This window comes from Rhinopithecus bieti, unplaced genomic scaffold (assembly GCF_001698545.2).
Source record: "Rhinopithecus bieti isolate Rb0 unplaced genomic scaffold, ASM169854v2 scaffold_47952, whole genome shotgun sequence".
NCBI classification, from domain to species: domain Eukaryota; kingdom Metazoa; phylum Chordata; class Mammalia; order Primates; family Cercopithecidae; genus Rhinopithecus; species Rhinopithecus bieti.
The window spans coordinates 728,955-741,719 of record NW_016820098.1 but is presented as its reverse complement, the minus strand read 5'-3'; the positions used below and the strand labels follow the sequence as shown (position 1 = coordinate 741,719).

Sequence of the window (12,765 nt, the reverse complement as noted above, 5' to 3'; positions counted from 1 at the left end):
CCCCTACTCCCCTCTGCCTTCCCTGTCCTTTAGAGGGATACCACCCACCTTCCTCGTCATGCAGTCCCCAAATGTTGTGTTTTCAATCCCTACTCCCTGCCCTCTGTTCTCCAACATGGAGTGAGTGACCTTCACCTAAGCCCTCCTGCACATTTCCTCCCTCTCATTCTTCCCAACACTTGAGCTGCTGTGAAAGCCTCCGTCCTGGTCTCTACAGCCAGCTTACTTCTAGTACATCCTTACCCACAGCTCTCCAAAAGACACTGAAAAATTATAACTCAGTTCGCATTAGTCCCCGCTCAAAAACCTTTGACTGGGTTTGCTATGGCCGCAGATCTGAACTCCTTGCCCTGCAGGTACAGTTTACCCTCCCTGCATTTTCTCCTGTACTCTTGTAAACTCTGGGTACAGGAACATCTCCCCACTGCCCAGTGTGCCCCGGTTGCTCTTATTTCTGGCTCAGGTTGTTTTTTCAGCTGTTCTTTCCTCTCACCCGCCATGTGCCTGACAAATCCTGCCCATCCTCCAAGGTCTCCCTCTGGTGCCACCTCTTCCCGTCCCAGCCACTGCCCCAGCAGCCCCGCCCTGCCGTCCCTGCCACACACACCCAGGCTTCTCTGCTTTTGCAGCCTTTTGCTTACTCTCTTTTAGTCCTGACCCAGTCTGCCTAGCTGTGCCCAGATGCCCCCTCCTGGAGGGCCCGGCCTGAGCCTCTCCCGACGCGGTAACTCCCTGCCCCACCCTGCAGGGGCTGGCGCTGTGTCCCAGAAGGGGCTCAATGCCTCTCCGTGTTGCCGCAGACCTAACCCTAGGATGCCTTTCTTATTAAAGCGTGAACCTTCTGCAGGGGTCACGGGACGGCTTGGAGGGCTCTGCACGCAGGGCGGAGACTGCAGTTCACCGGCCTGCGGTTTTGCACTTCGCCCCGGCCCTGCGCTTGGCTGCGCTCAGATGTCAGCGTGACCCGGAGTCAGCTGCCGCGCCCTCAAACGCCCGCTCCTGCCAGCACGCCCGTCTGCCTTCCGGAGCTGTTCAGACTGCAGGGTAAATGCTGTCTGGAACCCGATCCAGGGTTTAAAAATAACCCAAAGGTCTGACCCACTGAGATCCTTCTCTAGATCTTCCAGTTGGGAAGCTCTTCCTGGCAGCACATGTGCATGATTTCAAAGAACCCGGGATGCAGACCCCCACCCCAACACAGGCCATCCCAGCTGTGGCCTGTGAGCTGCCTGGGGCCGTTCCTCTTTCAGTAGAGCCACTCGTGGCCCAAGTTTGGGGAAGAGCCCTGGCTTTCTCCCTCCCTGTGAGGCTGCCGGTGCGGTAGGTCCCGCCCTCCCTCCTCATCCCAGGCTGAGGGTGGAACTTTTGAGGTTACAGCCAGATGCTGCTAACTGGGCAGAGACATCAGTTCCTGCAAGCTCGCCTGGCGGATCCCCCTCTCACCCTACTCCCCCAGGCGGCCAGCCTGCCCCAGGCCCTCAGCCAGCAGCCTCCACAGGGTGAGCTGAGGCAACCACTTCTGTCACTATCTTTACTTCCTAAGCCCTGTTTTGCCTGAAGTGAAGGTCAGGTGGAAGGTTCCAGCTCATGTTTTTCTTTGGGAGGCTGCCATTGGAGGTAGTGCCATATGGGGACTGGGCTCTTACCTCCTGCCCAAGGCAAGAGTCTCATGTTCAGCAAAAGAGAATCTTCAAGGCTCTGCCATTTGGAACATGCTTCCAGGCAGCAGATGACACTTGCAGCTGTGACTAAGGCCAGAGCAAGCCAAGGACCCCGGGGACTCTGGGGTGGAGGGTGGGAGGTGGAAGAACCATAGAAGTAAAAAGGAGAAACCCATTTGAAACTTGGTCATAAAAACTCATGACTCCTTTGGGTGGCTTAATTCCAGAATTGTACCCTCTGGTGGAATCCTAAAGAATTCTGTGCCTTTTTTTTTTTTTTTTTTTGACAGGATCTCACTGTTTCCTAGGCTGAAGTGCAGTTGCGCAATCATGGCTCACTGTAACCTTGACTTCCCTGGCTCAGGTAATCCTCCCATCTCAGCCTCACTAGCAGCTGAGACTACAGGCTGGTGCCACCATGCCCAGCTAATTTTTTGGTATTTTTTGTAGAGGCAGGGCTTTGCCATGTTGCCCAGGCTGATCTCAAACTCCTGGGCTCAAGCAATCCACCCGTTTGGGCCTCCCAAAGTGCTGGGATTACAGGCACGAGCCACCGTGCCTGGCCCAAATTCTGTGAATTCTTTAACACAATCCCACCCTCCCCCACCTAGCCCGTCCACCACCATCAAAAACCAGAAAGAAGAGGTTAGAAGGAGGTCAGAACTTACCTAAGAGAAGAACCTGAAGCCAGTGGAGCTTGTATTCCTGGTTTTCCCTTTCCCTAGTTCCTTCAGGTTCTCCTTGACCTGAGGTCTCCTTGATATCCCATCTGGGCCAGCTCTTCTCTCAATCACTCAATAAAGAATTCATTGATCAGCACCAGTTAGGTGTCAAGTGCTGCTGTCACAAATCTCAGTTTTTAAATCCAGAGGAATAAGAAATGTATGGCCAGGTATGGTGGCTCACACCTGTAATCCTAACACTTTGGGAGGTCAAGATGGGCAGATCACTTGAGGTCAGGAGTTCGAAACCAGCCTGGCCAACATGGTGAAACCCTGTCTCTACTAAAAATTTAAAAAAACTTAGCTGTGCTTGGTGGCATGCACCTGTAATCCCAGCTACTTGGGAGGCTGAGGCAGGAGAATTGCTTGAACCCAGGAGGTGGAGGTTGGTGTGAGCTGAGATCATGCCACTGCACTCCCACATGGCAACAGAGCGAGACTCCATCTCAAAGGAAAAAAAGAAAGAAATGCAATTTTATTTTTCTAAAACTTAAAACTATTAAATTAACTGAAATTCTATTTTGAGTCCTCACTTAGGTAGGTGAGTTTGTAATGATTCATGAGAAAGAAGCTCCTTTCTCAGGCTTATGTGGAAGAAGAGTGGCTGCAAAGCTGAAAAACTGGCCTCCAGTCTTCAAGTTTCCAGGCTCCCAAGATCCACAAATGTAGAGGCAAATCTAGAGGAGACTTGGGTTTTCAGTCAATGGGCCCTGATGAGACACCTGGCTCCTGGATACAGGAGAGTACAGGCCAGCAACTGAGTACTGTATTCTATTCAAATTCTGTCCCTGAATTTGCCTTCTCTTCTCCCTTCCAGAGCTCCTGGTTCAGACACTCCTCATATCGTGTCTGTACTATAACAACAGGTTACCGTCACAAACAACTATTTTTATGACCGCAGAACAGAGCTCTTTTTCTTCTGGGAAATTCTTCTTCCCCATTTCTGGTTATGTGTTTTGAAAGGAAACTGCCATTGCCTTGAGATCTTATTATCTTGGCCACTGTTGATGGGACCAGAGAGGGACACCTGACCCAAACTTGGCCAATGACAGTCCTTCCCTGGGATAATTGATCTTGGGACAAAGGGAGCGACCGTCATTTCCTGACACTAGTGACTGTGCAAGAGTCCAGGACCATGAACAGTCTTGTGTGATGTAATGTAAGTCAGCCTGAGAGATTGAAGCTGACACAGACAGAATCAGAGTCAGTCATGTGATGGAGAAACCTGGCAGTGCCCCCGAAGCTCAGCAGAACCTCTGCCCTTTCCATGGTCAGGTGAGATAATGCAGTCCACTTTTTGCCAGTTGAATTGGATTTTCCTAAAAGGACCTGGTAAACACATCTCCTAATGGGTTTCCCTGCCTCCAGGACTGCCAACCTCCAACCCATCCTCCAGATTGCTTCCAGATGGATCTTTCTATGTTACTGATCCATGCACATCATTTTTCTGCCCAGAACTCTTCAGGGATTCCCCACCATTGAACAAAAAGGTCCAAACTCATTAGCATGGCATTCCTGTAAATTCTGGCTTCTAGATCAGTATCTCCAACCTCTCCTCCTGCATTTTCCATTTCTTCAACTTACATAAGGCTACTCGTTGGTGCCAGAACCATGCCATGTATGTTCAGAGCTCTAGCACCTGCTTAGACTTTTCCGTCTGCCTGAAGCCATTTCCCTCTAAACAGACTTTCACTTGTCCTTCAGGCTTCATCTTGGATGATGATGATGACCTCCCCAATACTTAAACTAAAATCAGTTTCCTTAGCTTCCATTTTGAAGCAAATTATTTATGCATTCACCACTCAACAAATGTTTGTCAAGCAATTCCTATGTGCTTGACACACTGTGCCAAGAGCCTGAACCCAAAAGACACTGCTCTTGCTCTCATGGAACTTACATCTAATAGGAGTAGTGGGGAGGCAAGTAGGGAGTATAGATAGATTAGACAGGGTGATTTCTGTCTAGATATAGGTACACATACACTTCAGTGGCTCAGAGGTGTTTGAATCTGGGGATACAAGGTAGGATAAGGGGTCTATGTTATACGACTGCTATAGGATTAAATGAGTTTATACATTTCAGGCAATAGGACAATGCTAGGCATGGTGAGTGTGAGTTATTTCTAAGCTCAAAGATGTATGAACAACCCACCAACAGATGACTGTATAAGCAAAATGTGACACATTCACTCAATGGAATATTTTTCAGCCACAAAAAGGAATGAAGTACTGATATATGCTATGACATGGGTGAACCCTGAAAACATGATGCTGAGTGAAAGAAGCCAGACACAAAAGTTCGCACATTGAATATTTCCATTTATATGAAATATCCAGACTAGATAAATCCACAGAGACAGAATGTAGACTGGTGGTTACCAGGGGCTCAAGGCAGGGGAGAAGACAGCACAATTGCTTAATGGGTGCAAGGTTTCATTTTGGGGTGATGAAAATGTTTTAAAACTAGATAGAGAATATGATTATATAATATTGAGAATGCACTGAATGTCACTGAGCTGTCCACCTTTTTTTTTTTTTTTCTTTTTGAGGCAGGATCTTGCTCTGTCACCCAGGCTGGAGTACAGTGGTATGATCTTGACTCATGCAGTCTCGACCTCCTGGGCTCAGGTGATCCTCCCATCTCAGCCTCCTGAGTAGCTGGGACTACAGGCACACACCACCATGCCTGGCTTTTTTTTTTTTTTTTTGTAGAGTTGAGTTCTCCCTGTGTTAACCCAGGCTGGTCTTGAATTCCTGACCTCAAGGGATCCACCCGTCTCAGCCTCCCAAAGTGCTCACTTTTAAATCGTTAATTTTTTGTTATGTAAATTTTACCTAAATAAAAATAAAATATGTATGAACAAGTTTGTTCATTGAGACATGTCTGAAATAGTGAAACAATGGCTACAATCTAAAGTCCATCAATGTTTAATAAATGAGAGTGTATCCATTCCATGCTATATCAGCCACCAAAAAGAATGAGGTAGATTGGCTGGGCACAGTGGCTCATGCCTGTAATCCCAGCACTTTCAGAGGCCGAGGCAGGTGGATCATTTGAGGTCAGGAGTTTGAGACCAGCCTGAACAACATGGTGAAACCCTGTCTCTACTAAAAAATACAAAAATTAGCCAGGCAGTAGTGGCGCATGTCTGTAATCCCAGCCACTCGGGAAGCTGAGGCCGGAGAATTGCTTGAGCCTGGGAGGTGGAGCTTGCAGTGAGCTGAGATCGCACCACTGTACTCTAGTTTGGGCAACAGAGTAAGACCCTGTCTCAAAAAAAAAAAAAAAAAAAAAAAAAGGTAGAGTTACATAGGGTAATTTAAAAAGACCTCTGAGACATATTGTCATGTGAAAAAAACGAATCATAAAACAACATGGTAGTGTGATTCTCTTTATCAATCACAAGATGATATGTATATGTTCATCAGTTTATAAATGTATAAAGAAGGGCTGGAGCGCCCCAACCCTTGAAAGTTGTTACTGCACGGGAGACATGAGGGCCTGAGGAACCTCTTGTTTATTGCTTTGTACACTGAAATGGTATTGAAGCCCTTTTGATGAGACTCTAACCAGGAAACACAAATTAAAGACAAAATGAGATATCACTTTATATGTGCCAGATTGGCAAAATCGGAAAGAACTGTAAGACCTGTTGCTGGTGGGGATGTGGGGAAAGGGTGCTCTCATTCAGTACTGGTAGAAACGGAAACAGCTGTGATACATTTTCACCTAGTAATTTCAATCATTTTTAAATAGCAGCTCTATTGAGATATAATTTACGTACCATAAAATTCACCCATTTTAGCATACACTCCACTGGTTTTTAGTATATTCAGAGTTGGGCAAGCATCACACAATTAATTTTAGAACATTTTCATCACTCTAAAAGGAATCCTGCTGCACCCATTAGCAATTGTCCCCCATTTCTCTGCCCCACCCCACCCCCTGCAGCCCTAGACAATCATGAGTCTACTTTCTGTCCCTTCGGATTTGCCTGTACTAGACCTTTCCTATTAATGGGATGATATGGGATGTGGCCCTTTATGACTGGCTTTATGACTGGCTTATCACTTAACATAATGCTCTCCAGGTCCATTCACACTGCAGTAATCTCATTCTAAAGAATCTGTCCATTCCATAGCAGTAAAGGCACTAGTGCCTCCGGACATATGTGCAGGATGTTTATTGCAGAATCTTTCATAACAGTAAAAGAAAATAAAGGAAGGAAGGAAGGAAGGAAGGAAGGAAGGAAGGAAGGAAGCAAGGAAGGAAGGAAGAGAGAAAAAGAAAAAAAGAAAAATGGGAAACGCCATGAATGCCTGCTAATAGGAATGAAACATACATACCATGGAAAATAACACAACTAAAGAAGAATGTATTGGCATTGTTGTTGTTGTTGTTGTTGTTGTTGTTTTTCTTGAGACGTTGTCTTGCTCTGTTGCCAGGCTGGAGTGCAGCGGCACGATCTCAGCTCACTGCAACCTCCAACTTCCTGGTTCAAGTAATTCTCCTGCCTCAGCCTCCCAAGTAGCTGGGATTATAGGCACGTGCCACCACGCCCAGCTAATTTTTGTATTTTTAGTAGAGACAGAGTTTCACCATGTTGGCCAGGATGGTATCTATCTCCTGACCTTATGATCCACCCGCCTCGGTCTCCCAAAGTGCTGGGATTACAGGCCTGAGCCACCACGCCTGGCCGGGAATTCTTTAAGCATGAAAAAGCAAGAGGCAGAATAATGTGTACAATCTTTTAATCCATTTTTTTCTTCTTCTAATCCAATTTTTGATAGACCAACTTGGTTTTAAAATGCTCCTCTAGGCTGGGCGTGGTGGCTCACACCCATAATCCCAACACTTTGGGAGGCCAAGGTAGGTGAATCGGTTAAGGCCAGGAGTTCGAGACCAGCCTGGGCAACATAGTGTAACCCCATCTCTAATAAAATGCTAAAATTAGTTGGCATGGTCGCACATCCCTGTAATTGTAGCTACTCAGGAGGCTGAGACACAAGAATTGCTTGAACCCAGGAGGTGGAGGTTGCAGTGAGCGCTGATCACACCTCTGCACTCCAGCCTGGGTGACCTAGCAAGACTTTGTCTCAAAAGAAAACAACAAAAAAAATGCTCCTCTATATTTAAGCCTTATGCCCAAATATGAAAAGACCTGAACTGGGTTCAAAGACTGCAGAGAGAAATCCTTGAATACTGGTCAATCCTATCTATAAGCTTGCTTGAGCCTAAAAAGTATGAAAGCAAAGCAGACAAAGGGCACATCTGAGACAGGGTTGTTCCTTGGGAGTCCCCTTCTCTTCCTCCGGTAGAGGGTCCAGCCAGGTGAGGAGGTTGCCCTGACCAGTGGCTTGGCCTTATGCCCTTGTAAGGACTCACCAGCATCTGGTTATGCTAAACACCAGTCAGTACTTCTGAGGAACTACATACAATTGCATTTATGCATCTGGATACAATTTTACATATTTTAAGGCATTTATAAAGAAATTAAATTTAAAAATTAAAAAGACAAAGAAAGTATATATGCTACTTGGATAATTTAAAAAGAAACAAAACACAAAATGCCAGCTGCCTGACTGCAAGAAGGTCTCAATTCTTTCTCCTCGTTTCCCTATCTTACCCCAGGGATGAGTTTTGTAACGGAAGACTGCGAGCTTATGAGCTGCAGTTTGGCTTCATGCATTCCCTTAATGATGCTTCCTCGAGCATATGAGCTGTTTTCTTACAAAATTCTACCATGAATAATTGAAGTTAAGCATTTCCAGTCAAAATAAATCAACACTGAATGGTACCCTTATATTTTCCTATTCCTTACATCTTTTCTAATCCACGAAAAGTGATAATTCAAATTAAATAGAATTTCCTTGCCATGTTGCTGAATTTCCCAGGTTCCACTAAATTAATTGCTAGGTTAAAGCAGCAAATGAACTACAGGGAAATGGCAAGTCAGAGGCTTACCCAATGTGAGTCTAAGGGGAAATTGTTGGGTCTCATTGTTCTGGGGCCCCAGAACTTCTTAATTGACACAATTCTTAGTGATGAGACACTTCAGCTTCAAATGAGTGGCTCATAAACCATTGATGAGTGGATGATGTCATCAAGACCTGGGTCTTTCTAACACTCTTCTCTGCCATTCTCATATGTTGGCTTTCTATCCTTAGCCATGTTGCCTCATTGTAGTAGGTGAATTGGTGCTGGCCTTGCAACAGATGTGTCCACCCAGAACCTGTGAATGTGACCTTATTTGGACAAAAGGTTTTTGCACATATAATTGAGATAAGGCTCTCAAGATGAGATAATCTTGGATTAGAAAAGGGCCCTAAATCCAATGATAAGTGTCCTTATAAAAGAAAAAATAGGGCTGGATGCTGTGGCTCATGCTCCTAATCCCAACACTTTGGGAAGCTGAGGTAGGAGGATCACTTGAGCCCAGAGGTTGGAGACCAGCCTGGGCAACATAGGGAGATCTTATCTCTACAAATAAATTAGCCAGGCATGGTGGTGCACGTGTGGAGTCCCAGCTACTTACTTGGGAGGCCGAGGTGGACGGATCTGCTTGAGCCTGGGAGGTGGAGGTTGCAGTGAGCCATGATCACGCCACTGCACTCTAGCCTGGGCAACAGAGTGAAACCTTGTCTCAAAAAAAAAACCAAAAAGAAAGAAGAAAAAAAGAAAGAAAGAAAGAGAGAAAGAGAGAGAAAGAGAGAAAGGGAGAGGGAAAGAGAAAAAGAGAAAGAAAAGAAATGGGGAGGAGAAGCAGATATGATGACAGAGGCAGAGACTGGAGTGATGTGTCAACATGCCAAGGAATGGCAACCCCAGAGCCCAGGAGAGGGGCAAGCGAAGGCCTCTCCCTCAGAGCCTCTAGGAGGAACCAACCCTGCTGACACCTTGGTTTCAGACTTCTGACCTCCAGAACAGTAAGAAGTAGATTTCTGGTTGTTTTTTGTTTGTTTGTTTGTTTTTTGAGACAGAGTCTCACTCTGTTGCCCAGGCTGGAGTGCAGTAGCACGATCTTGGCTCACTGCAACCTTTGCCTCCTGGGTTCAGGCAATTCTCCTACCTCAGCCTCCCGAGTAGCTGGGTCTACAGGCGTACACCACCACGCCCAGGTAATTTTTGTATTTTTATGAGAGACAGGGTTTCACCATGTTGGCCAGGCAGGTCTCGAACTCCTGACCTCAAGTGATCCACCTGCCTTGGCCTCCCAAAGTGCTGGGATTACAGATGTGAGCCACCGCGCCCGGCCAAATTTCTGTTCTTTTGTTTTTTTGTTTTTTTTGTTTTTGAGACAGAGTCTTTCTCTGTCACTCAGGCTGGAGTGCAGTGGCACAATCTCGGCTCACTGCATTGCAAGCTCCGCCTCCTGGGTTCACACCATTCTCCTACCTCAGCCTCCCGAGTAGCTGGGACTACAGGCGCCCGCCACCACACCCAGCTAATTTTTTGTATTTTTAGTAGAGATGGGGTTTCACCGTGTTAACCAGGATGGTCTCAATCTCCTGACCTTGTGATCCGCCCATCTCAGCCTCCCAAAGTGCTGGGATTACAGGCGTGAGCCACCGCGCCCGGTCTCCAACCTCTGGGCTCCAACCTCTGGGCTCAAGTGATCCTCCTACCTCAGCTTCCCAAAGTGTTGGGATTAGGAGCGTGAGCCACAGCGTCCAGCCCTATTTTTTCTTTTATAAGGACACTTATCATTGGATTTAGGGCCCTTTTCTAATCCAAGATTATCTCATCTTGACAGCCTTATCTCAAAAGCCTTTTAAGCCAAACGTTTATGGTAATTTTTTACAGCAGTGATAAAATACCCATGGTCTAAATATGGCTGTCACACCACAAACATCACATCCTCACACCCTTGTATTCAAAGCAGAAAGAAAGAGAGTTTGGACAACAAAGAATTTTATTTTTTATTAAAATTAATAAATTTTTTTTTTATTAGCAGATCTTTACTCTCCTTACTTATTTTTTTTTTATTAGCAGATCTTTACTCTCCTTACTTATTAGCCAGGATATGTGGCCACTTCTGGCTGCAAGGGAGTATGGGAAAATTAATATCTGGCACAAAAGAGCAGCAGGAGTTTGAAAATGTGGGGAAGGCCTGTTAGTCATCAGCAATGGTGACCGTCATTTAACGGGTGGCAACTAGAGGTCCTAGTGATCCTGTTATGTATGTGCAGGATATCCCCACACCATGCAAGCTGTTGAGACACACTGGAGATAATTATGAGTTATCCCTGTAGGCTTCTACCTGGCTGCCCTATTAACAAAGAACAGGGAAGGAGGGGGTCAGGAGGGTTGGCAGACAGCCAGGCACCTTACAAGGGCTGCCATACATGGACGTGACTCACTAGAATTTAATAGGGAAATGAAGTTGTTCTACAGGACTGTGGCATACAAACTGCCTGGGATTGTAACAGGTATTCCTGGCTTTTGTTGGTGTGTGGCCAGGTTCATTCATTCATTCATTTATTCAGTGAACACAACTCAAATGGACTTAATTAGAAAAAGGTTCAATCACTAGTATACATAACTGAAAGTCCAGCAGAAGATTTTCAGGGGCTTAGGGGGTCCAGTGCTGTCATCAAGACTTGGTCTCTCTCCATATCTGTCCCTTGGCTCTGCTTTCTCTGTCTTGGTTTCATTCAGTCTCCTTCCACTCAGAGGGAAAATGGCCACCAGACATTCCAGATTCACGTTTCAGTCTGTCAGGTACCCTGGTGAAAGAGGGCTTCTCTTCACAAGGGTCCAATAAACATCCCTGCATTAAGTCTAACTGGGGCATCTCAGGGCAAGTACCCATTCCTGTGCCATCTCTGTGACTTGAGGGTAGATTACACAGTCTGTCAAGGTTTGGACAGAGCAGAAAGGAGGGTGTGTTGGAAGTGGGGACATGGCTTCAGCCACTCAAACCACGTGCACTCAGAGTAAGGAACAAATGCCTGCTACACTCCCAATTTGTAAAATGAATGCCATTATGGACAAGCATGAGGTATGTGGGGTCAGTGCAAATTCATCATCACTCTTGGTGGTAGGGAGGACAACTTAGAGTGTAGGAAGGACCTTCTAATAGGGCAGGAGGTTGTAACATCCTCAAGATGTAATAATTGACCCCCATGAAGAGAAAGCTGAGGAAACCACACTGGGAAATTACATTCAATGAGCATCTGTAACACTTAACAATTTATAAGGCATAATATCGGGCATTAATCAGGCTGTCTGGTCTCACGTTTGATGTGCAACCCAAACATCAGAAGCCGTCAAAATGGCACTTCAATGTTGCATCTATCTATCTATCTATCTATCTATCTATCTATCTATCCATTTATTTTGAGACAAAGTCTTGCTCTGTCACCCAGGCTGGAGTGCAGTGGCGCAACCTCGGCTCACTGCAACCTCCGCCTCCTGGGTTCAAGCGATTCAAGTGCCTTAGCCTCCTGAGTAGCTAGGATTACAGGCACACACCACCATGCCCAGCTAATTTTTTGTACTCTTAGTAGAGACGGGGTTTCACCATGTTGCCCAGGCTGGTCTCAAACTCCTGAGCTCAGGCAATCCAACCGCCTTGGCCTCCCTAAGTGCTAGGATTACAGGCATGAGCCACCATGCCCAGCGCCTTTTCTATTTAATTACTATGAATGGTCATACACATTACACAGCTCCTTTGTGAAGAATGGTGTGAGTAGTGAGTGTTTAGGAAGATTTTCAAGGCAATGCTTTCGGTTTACACTTCAGTAAGCATATTAGCCTATTGTTAAACACTTATTAACCTTACCAGAAGAAGAGGAAGAAGAAAAAGAAGAGGAAAAAGAACTATAAAGTACAGAGTAGCATGTTACCAAGCAACAGCTTTAATAACACTGTTGGTAGGGGTTTCAGAAGGACAATTGCTGAAATGATTTGATTCCATAAATGGAAATGGTCTTCTCTGTATGGTTTTATATTGTATGAGCATCTCACACCAAGATCCCAAACTTTGGTTGTTGTTTATCACCAGAGTATGACAAATATCCCTGCACTGTGTTAAACCAGTTCTTGGCACTGGCAAAGAAAGAGCTCTAGTTCACTAACTTAGCCCATTTTGCATTGCTATAAAGGAATATCTGAGACTGGGTAATTTTACAAAGAAAAAAAGGTTGATTTGGCCATGATTCTACTGACTGGAAGACTGAGCATCTGGTGAAGGCCTCAGGCTTCTTCCACCCAAGGCAGAAGGTGACAGGGAGCTGGCACGGCAGAGCTCACATGGCGAGAGAGGAAGAGGCAAGAGAGAGCAGGGAGGCCAAGTGTGGTGGCTCCTGCCTGTAATTGCAACACTCTGGGAGGCAGCGGTGGGAGTATCGCTTGAGGACAGAAGTTTGAGACCAGTCCTG

The 12,765-nt window shown here is 45.9% G+C and overlaps 1 long non-coding RNA gene across 2 annotated transcripts; it reads left to right on the top strand.

Moving 5' to 3' along the window:
• The first annotated feature begins 584 nt into the window (after positions 1 to 584).
• LOC108520185 (uncharacterized) lies at positions 585 to 1,971 on the top strand. Of its 2 annotated transcripts, none has more exons than XR_001882845.1 (3): positions 585 to 724; positions 848 to 1,044; positions 1,952 to 1,971. It is a non-coding gene; the product is annotated as an uncharacterized LOC108520185 (long non-coding RNA). The 2 variants fall into 2 exon arrangements; XR_001882846.1 differs by having other exon boundaries at positions 832 to 1,044.
• The last annotated feature ends 10,794 nt before the right edge of the window (positions 1,972 to 12,765 follow it).